This window comes from Podarcis raffonei, chromosome 5 (assembly GCF_027172205.1).
Source record: "Podarcis raffonei isolate rPodRaf1 chromosome 5, rPodRaf1.pri, whole genome shotgun sequence".
Classification (NCBI taxonomy): domain Eukaryota; kingdom Metazoa; phylum Chordata; class Lepidosauria; order Squamata; family Lacertidae; genus Podarcis; species Podarcis raffonei.
The window spans coordinates 31250037-31257183 of NC_070606.1; the positions used below are offsets into that span (position 1 = coordinate 31250037).

Here is a 7147-nt window from a genome sequence, read left to right on the forward strand (position 1 = left end):
ACATTCCTACATTTATGACATTTAATTCAAAGTCCACATGTGAACATTTCTGGCCAAATCACTGTTTCTATGCCAGCAAGTGTAACAGGAGATTCTGTACTGATGACCTAGCAAGGTTAGAAAGTAAGGTTCCCCGTATTTACACCAGGGAGTTCATACTGCAACAGGTATGAGGTACCCTCAAGAGTCAAGTTGTTTGCTCTGAAGAAGCTTTCTGTTGCTGCTGCTCTTGTCCCTGCTGTTCCTGCAGTTTCCTCTCTTTCTCCCATGGGCCCTTTTTTTTTTTTAGCGGCTCCTTTTGGCTGCTGCACTGTGTTCAATTGGTGCTGTTGTTCTAGACTGTTCTTTTACAATAAGGCAGTCCTTCAGTTAAGTAGCCATTTTGGCCCACCTCAATTGAACGCAGTGCCACCTGTGGTTGAAATAGCAGTATAACAGCTAGCTCTAGGTTACACCTTGTCAGGTCTGAAGCTGCTTATTAACTTAAATCTTTTTATCCTGATGGATTCACAACGTAATGGAAAGTCCAAATGTGAAGGAATCGTGAGGTAGCAAACCTTTTATCGTACAAGACCACTGTAGCACAAAAACAAGCGTCTCCTTTCTAACTTCTATTGGGCACTGTTTCTTTTATCCTTCACTTTGTCTTGCACTCTTGTGGGTTTTAAAATCTCATTTTCCATTACATGTGATTTTGACAGCAGGCTTTGTGTAGATATCTTGCTGAGGTCACTTATGGAGCCAATTACATGGAAATTGCTCCCAGTTTGGATGTTTGTTTGGTATTCAGTTGATGTTTTGTCTGTTAATTCCAGAGAGGTTTCCTTCTTAGGCGTGTTAAAGGCATCTGGAGGTGAAGAAAGTCAAGGTGATATTTTTTTCTCCCTCCACCATAGAAATGTGAAATAAACTGAAGTGCCAGGTCAACAAAATCCAAATATACCAGAAGACAGAGACAGGAAACTGTAACGAAACAATAAAAACTCACTCTTCGATTTTGAAACATCAAAGGCCTTGTAATGAGGAAATGTATGACAGGGAACAGGAGTTTATAAATAGAAGAATTGTGGGAAATGTCACATTAAAAATGGGCTTGACATTCTTACGAGATGTATGTTTTGCTTAAAATCCTAGGTGTGCAGAAGTCCGTGCCCCAAAATGACTTCAACAAGGCCTAGAATTCACTCGTTCCAAGAGACTCCATCTGACAAGGTTTGCTCTGCATGGCAGAGGGTGAGTCACAGACTATGGTTCTTTTGTGCCATATTCCTGCCTGTGCAGGGGGTATTCCTTAGGTATTGTATACATTTAAGATGGCTGGCTACCAGCGACTTTTAACATTTGAAAAAACAAGTAGCTGTAGGAGCAGAAATGTTTGAGGTGATGCCTATGGCCAGTTAGTGCCAGGGACAAGGCAGATCATTAAGCTTAAGCTGCTTTCTCCTCCTCCTCCTCCTCCTTCGTATATGTCTCAAGGAGATGTACAAAATATAATAAAAGTAAAAACAGCACAGAAAATGAATGATTTTTTTAAATTAAAAAAATATATACAAACCAGACACTCGGGGCTGAGACCTATGCGTTCAGTGGGAACAAAAACTAATTCATTTTTTTCCAGGAAGTGCAGGCAGTGGGTGCCTGTTGTTTCTCAATTTTTTCAGCTAGCCCCAGCCTGCTGCAAAAGAGGGAACTCCACAAAAATTCAGAATGGCGTTCCTGTATCTGTGTGGTGTTTTGGCGCTAAAGCTGACCTCACAAGTGATTAGACTTCCTAATAAAGCATAATCTTTTCAGCAAGAACACAGGGAGCTGCCTTCCACTGAGTCAGACTTTCTGGTTTATCCAGCTCAGTATTGTCTACACTGACTGGCAGTCGCTTTCTGGGATTTTATACTGGAGGGAGATGCCAGGGATTGAACCCAGGAACCTGGGACTTCCGCTTGCAAGGCAGATGCTATACTGCTTGAGCTATGGCTCTTCTTATAACTTGTTTTAACCCCCCCCCCCTTTAAGGCACGTTGCCTTAAAATACAACATCTTTATTAATATAAGGGACACCAGCAAGTAATGATCAAATCCTTAAATCACTAATATTGATTGTGCCAAATGAAGTTGCTGAAGTTTCCTCAGTTCAGTATGGAAATTTGTTCAGCTTGTCATGCTCAGCAGTGTTACAAATTGACTTCCATTTGGAATCATTATCTGGCTCAGAATGTTGATGCAATTCTGCACATGCACACAGTTCTGCACATGCACACATGCGACAGCCTAAACAGTATGGGAGCTCTGACCTAACGTAAAAGTTAGGTTTCCTGAAATTTTGCAGCCCTGAGCTGGATTGGAGGACCGTATTACTAATTTCTGTAAACAAGGAGATGAGGTCATTTTAAGTATTTTTGCGTGTTGTGTACTTAAATGTCTTGTTTAGTTTGACCTTTACTTTTCTGACAACACCTGTATACTTTCATGTTCTGCATGAAGTCGTTTCTGGCACGCGATACTCTGTGAAACCTAAGCAAGGTAGGAGGAACCTTGCTAGAGTGTGATTTTTCATTTTTAGCACTTTCCATTGCTTCATTGTGCATGTTTCTCATGCTTAATATTCTCAGTCTTTCCTTAGCTAAATTCTTAGTTGTTTCCTGCCTTTTCTTGCTAGGTTTCCCTAATTTGGACTAATTTACAAATGTATGCGTATCTTTTGAAATCTCACCACTTACAACTCAGTCTTATGGATGTCTACAGCTCATTCCTATGCACATTTGCTCAGAATTTGTAAGCCCATTGAGATCTGTGGGGCTTACTTCAGGGAAAGTGTCTAGAAGACTACAGCCTCCATGACTCTTCCTTTGATAATTTCAGCTGAATGTAGAAGCTACCTCCATTAGAAAGCTCCTTGTTTAAAGTAGTCTTCACTGTTAAGAAAGCTTTGCCTGTAGTGTGTGATATGTGGTGGCACTCACTGAATGATGAATATGAATGTGTGAACTTGCTCTTAGCTAAAAGGAGATCTTAGAATCAATGATTTGTGGGCAAAGTTGCTGCCATAAAGAAAAGCAAATGTAATGTAAGTATAGTCTAAAATTATAAAAAGTAGTCAAAGTATTATAGTTTCCTTAAATAAATCTATGCCAGATTTACCCTGCAATTATGAGGCACAAGGAATAGCATGTGGCTAGCAAGGGTGTGTGTGGGGGGGATCTTGGTTTCTCTCTGTTTCTCAGTTTCCCAGTCTTAAATTCAGTTCTCCACATTTCCACATCAGTTTGTTATTTCTTTTTAAGTCCTCATGAAAATTAATCAGCATTTCAGTGCAAATTATTTCTAATATACACAGTTTTCTGTGGAATTTTAGATAAGACATGCATGTTTGCAAACCGTTTTCCCAAATACAAATCTTATTATATACCATAATAAGATACACAATTATTTTTGCTAATGTTTTCATTTATTTACACACTTCCCCCTAGTATATACTTTTGGGTACACATTTACTTGCTTGTAGAATTACATTGCAAAATTTGGAGAAGTACAGATTTCAAAGTGTGGCTGTGTTTCAGTTTGTTCATTTTGTGAATTAGATAGGCTCATTTTAAAATGTGAACTGAGTCAAATTTCTCCACCACCTCTACTTGTGGCACACCATGCTCATAACTAAAAAGAATTACTTTTAGAGTGTCTAAAAATTAGAGCCGCCCAACCTCAGGGGAGCCTGGCCCCTTGAGCTTCTGCATGAGTCATTGGACTGGCATGCTTCCTTAGAGGGCAGGTGATTCTGCTGCAACACGGATGACTGAACGATCCAATCATACTCAAAGAACAGATGCAGGAAAATGTCTCACCCCCAGCAGAGGTCAACTGATGGCAAGGCCAAAACAGCAAATCATACAGTGATGCAGTGGTAAGACCCCTGTCAATAACCCCAGTGGGCTCAAAGAAGCCTTTAATTAGTTTGTTTCATGTGATGTAGAGGGAAGTGAGGGGCAGATAAGGCTCATCATCAGCCTGAGAAAGTAGCCCATCTAGGACAAGGAAAACACTGACCCTAAACCTCTGCTGTCTTGCATGGTAACTTCCGGAGAAGAAAAGGCTAAAGAGTAAGCCCTACACAAATCCAGAGTGGAGTCCCTCCAATGGTTAGATGGTGCCTTGTACTCTGCCTTTCAGCAGTTGCTGCAGCCAAGCTGGTGCCAAATGTATTTGTCTGCTTTCCTTTGGAGCACCTCAGTGAGGCCGAGAGGAAAATATTTTTGACTGGGGAACCTGGGATCTCCATACACACTGTTTAGGCTTGTGCCCTGAGGGGGGGACTTTGGTGCTGATAACACAGCAGTTTGACTTCGTCCCTGGAGACACACTCCATTGTGAGTCAGACAAATGCCAACAACTGGCACTTTTCTCCTGGCATGCAGCTTGGAATGACTGAAAGGAAGGTCTGACTTTTCAGTGTGTTTCCCCCCACCCTTTTTGTGCAAGGGGTCATTGAGTAGACTGAGAGTGGATAGGCAGAGGAAAGTCAGGGTTATATGCCCCATGTCCACTTCCCTTTATTCAATTCTGTATTGCTCACTTCTTCAATTAGATACAGATGTCAAGAAATATTTCTGAAGTGAAAACATATGCTGCTGGAGTGGGGTGGGGGCACATTTGCTAGTTAATTACTGTCAGCTCTGGAAATCTGGAGGCTGTTGGGGTGACTCCTGCATGAAGAACAGTCACACATGCATGTGTGAGTGTGTGCTCATGCAGGCACATGCATTCATATGTACACCTGAAATATACCACATGCAGCCAGCCACCTAGTAGTTATGGCTGCAAACTCTCCTGTTATGATGTAATAATAAGCCAGAATAGGTGGCTTTGAGGCAATTTACTGGTCTACCCAAACTTGTCTTATGTTCTTCTCAAAAGTTGCAGCTTAGTGTGGCAGAGGGAATATTTTTTAAAAACTCTGCAGATAAAGGCCCATGAAGATGACAGAAAAAAGGCTTCAAACTCATGATCCTGGCTTGGTGGGTGATGATGGTGGAGAGAAGCATAACACTGTGATTAACCCACTGATCTAAACTTTGGTCTGTAGAGCAAGCCTTCCAGTTTGCACATAAATGATGATGATGATGATGATGATAATAATAATAATACTACAACATCAGGATACACAAACAGAAGACATTGGCATTTAGTGTTACATTGATTGGGCTCCCCCTCATCAGGGAACATTTGTCAGGAACTTCTGTTCTGAGCTTGGTGTGCTACTACCAGCACCCTACAAAAGTAAATCACCCAGGCAATCACTTCAACACAGGAACCTAGCCAGTCTTATATTTTAACACTTGCTGGATCTAGGGGTTAGAAGGGTCTCACATATAGCCTACTTCCTCCCCTTCAAACTCATAGCAGTATAGGGAGAGTATGCTGTGTGTCTGAGGAATATAGGGGAAGGATTTGTACAAAGAGGTATGGAGTTCTCCATCACAACCTTTTCTCTCATCTATGAACTTTCTGGAGATAATAAATCAGAGAGTATCCTCAGGAATTCAGAATCTTTAGAAGAGTCTTTTCCATTGCACATTTGTTTCACAAAACTGTGGCTGGTCTTTGCGCCTGGTCAGCCCACACACTTGTGCACTTTAGCTTCTGTGTATATTCAGGTGTCAGGTGCAGAAGATAGCTACTGTGCAACCTTGCATACAGCTGCTATTTACTGTAGCACAAGGTTTTGGTTTGGGAAAAGATTGGAGCAATTGGGTGGGCAGGGAAAAAGTTTTTAACCTTACATTAAAACTGGTTTGGTTTAAAAAGAAAGAAAGAAAAAAAAAAGGACCCAGAAGGGTAACCATGTTAATCTCTTGCAGCAAAAACAACAAAGAGTTTGGGGGCACTTTAAATACTAACACATTTAGTATGACATAAGCTTTTATGGGCTACAGTGCACTTCAAGAGATGCATGAAATGTTATTTTGAATTGCAGGTACATATGTACATGGTCATGGGATGGGTTGGGGAGGACTGTATACAGAGGTCAGAAGGGACTGAAATGCAGAAAAGTACAGTCACTGATATTTACTTTATTAACAATGACAATTCTCTCTCTCTCTCTCTCTCTCTCTCTCTCTCTCACACACACACACACACACTGATAACAAAGGCATTCTAGCATTGGAAAGCCTTTTTCATAATACCATACAATATAATAAACTATTCTAAATTTTTTTAAAAAGAAAAAGAAAACAAAATGCAGAGTCCTCTCTCTAAGGTAGCGTCTCCTTGCGTCTCCTTCCCAAAGCTCAGGCAGGGTCTTAGAATGTTCCCATCTCCTTTCCAAAGCTGGGCAAGCACTAACTAGGCTTTTGGAAGGAGGCGGGAGGACTCTAGGACCTTGTCAGAGCTTTGTGCCTACTTCCCAAAGCTCAGCATCTTGCTTACCCAGCTTTGGGAAGGCAGCATGAGGGCTGGGATGGGTGTGTCAACTGTTGCCAAGGGCTGGCAAAAATGGTCTTGAGGGCCACATGCAGCCCTTGGACCGGATGTTGGACCACCCTGCTCTAGAAGCAAGAAAATGTGTGTATTTTTCTCAAGAACCTCTGTTGTCTGGAATATATTACTCTCACGTTTTACTTAGGCTAAGAATGTTTTGTTATCTTGTTAGCTGCCCTGAGGGCTCTGGACTTCCCTGTTGGAGGTGAGTGAACATGTTAAAGCAAGCAAGCAAGCAAGCAAGCAAGCAAGCAAACAAGCAAGCAAGCAAACAAACAAACAAACAAACAAACAAACAAACAAACAGGCTAAGAATGACCACAAACAGCACACACAAAATAAAAAATATGTTACAGCCATTTACATGACTTCTCTTTAATTTCAGTGACCTTTCTCAGAGGCTAATATACATTCCCCACACCATGCTTGGTTTTTGGCAGGATGGTAGACAAGCACATGCTTTTTGAGAGACCTTGTCTCAGTCTTTAGTTTTCTAGGCCACTCCAATGGCTGGAAGAACTGGTTCCATGCACTGCTCCATATAGGGCTCATCCAGATTTCCATTCGTCTTGCCGCTCCCCCCCAGGAAAATCTGATCTTTACCACTGAATTGGAGCAAACGTCAGTCCCAGGCTTTCCATGAATTGATGTTTGTTCTAATTCTGTTAAAGAG

At 41.5% G+C, this 7147-nt stretch overlaps 1 long non-coding RNA gene across 1 annotated transcript; it reads left to right on the forward strand.

The window, feature by feature from the left end:
• Window positions 1-350: 350 nt before the first annotated feature.
• On the forward strand, window positions 351-6762 carry LOC128413936 (uncharacterized). The gene is made up of 3 exons (XR_008330548.1): window positions 351-548; window positions 1135-1233; window positions 6647-6762. It is a non-coding gene; the product is annotated as an uncharacterized LOC128413936 (long non-coding RNA).
• The last annotated feature ends 385 nt before the right edge of the window (window positions 6763-7147 follow it).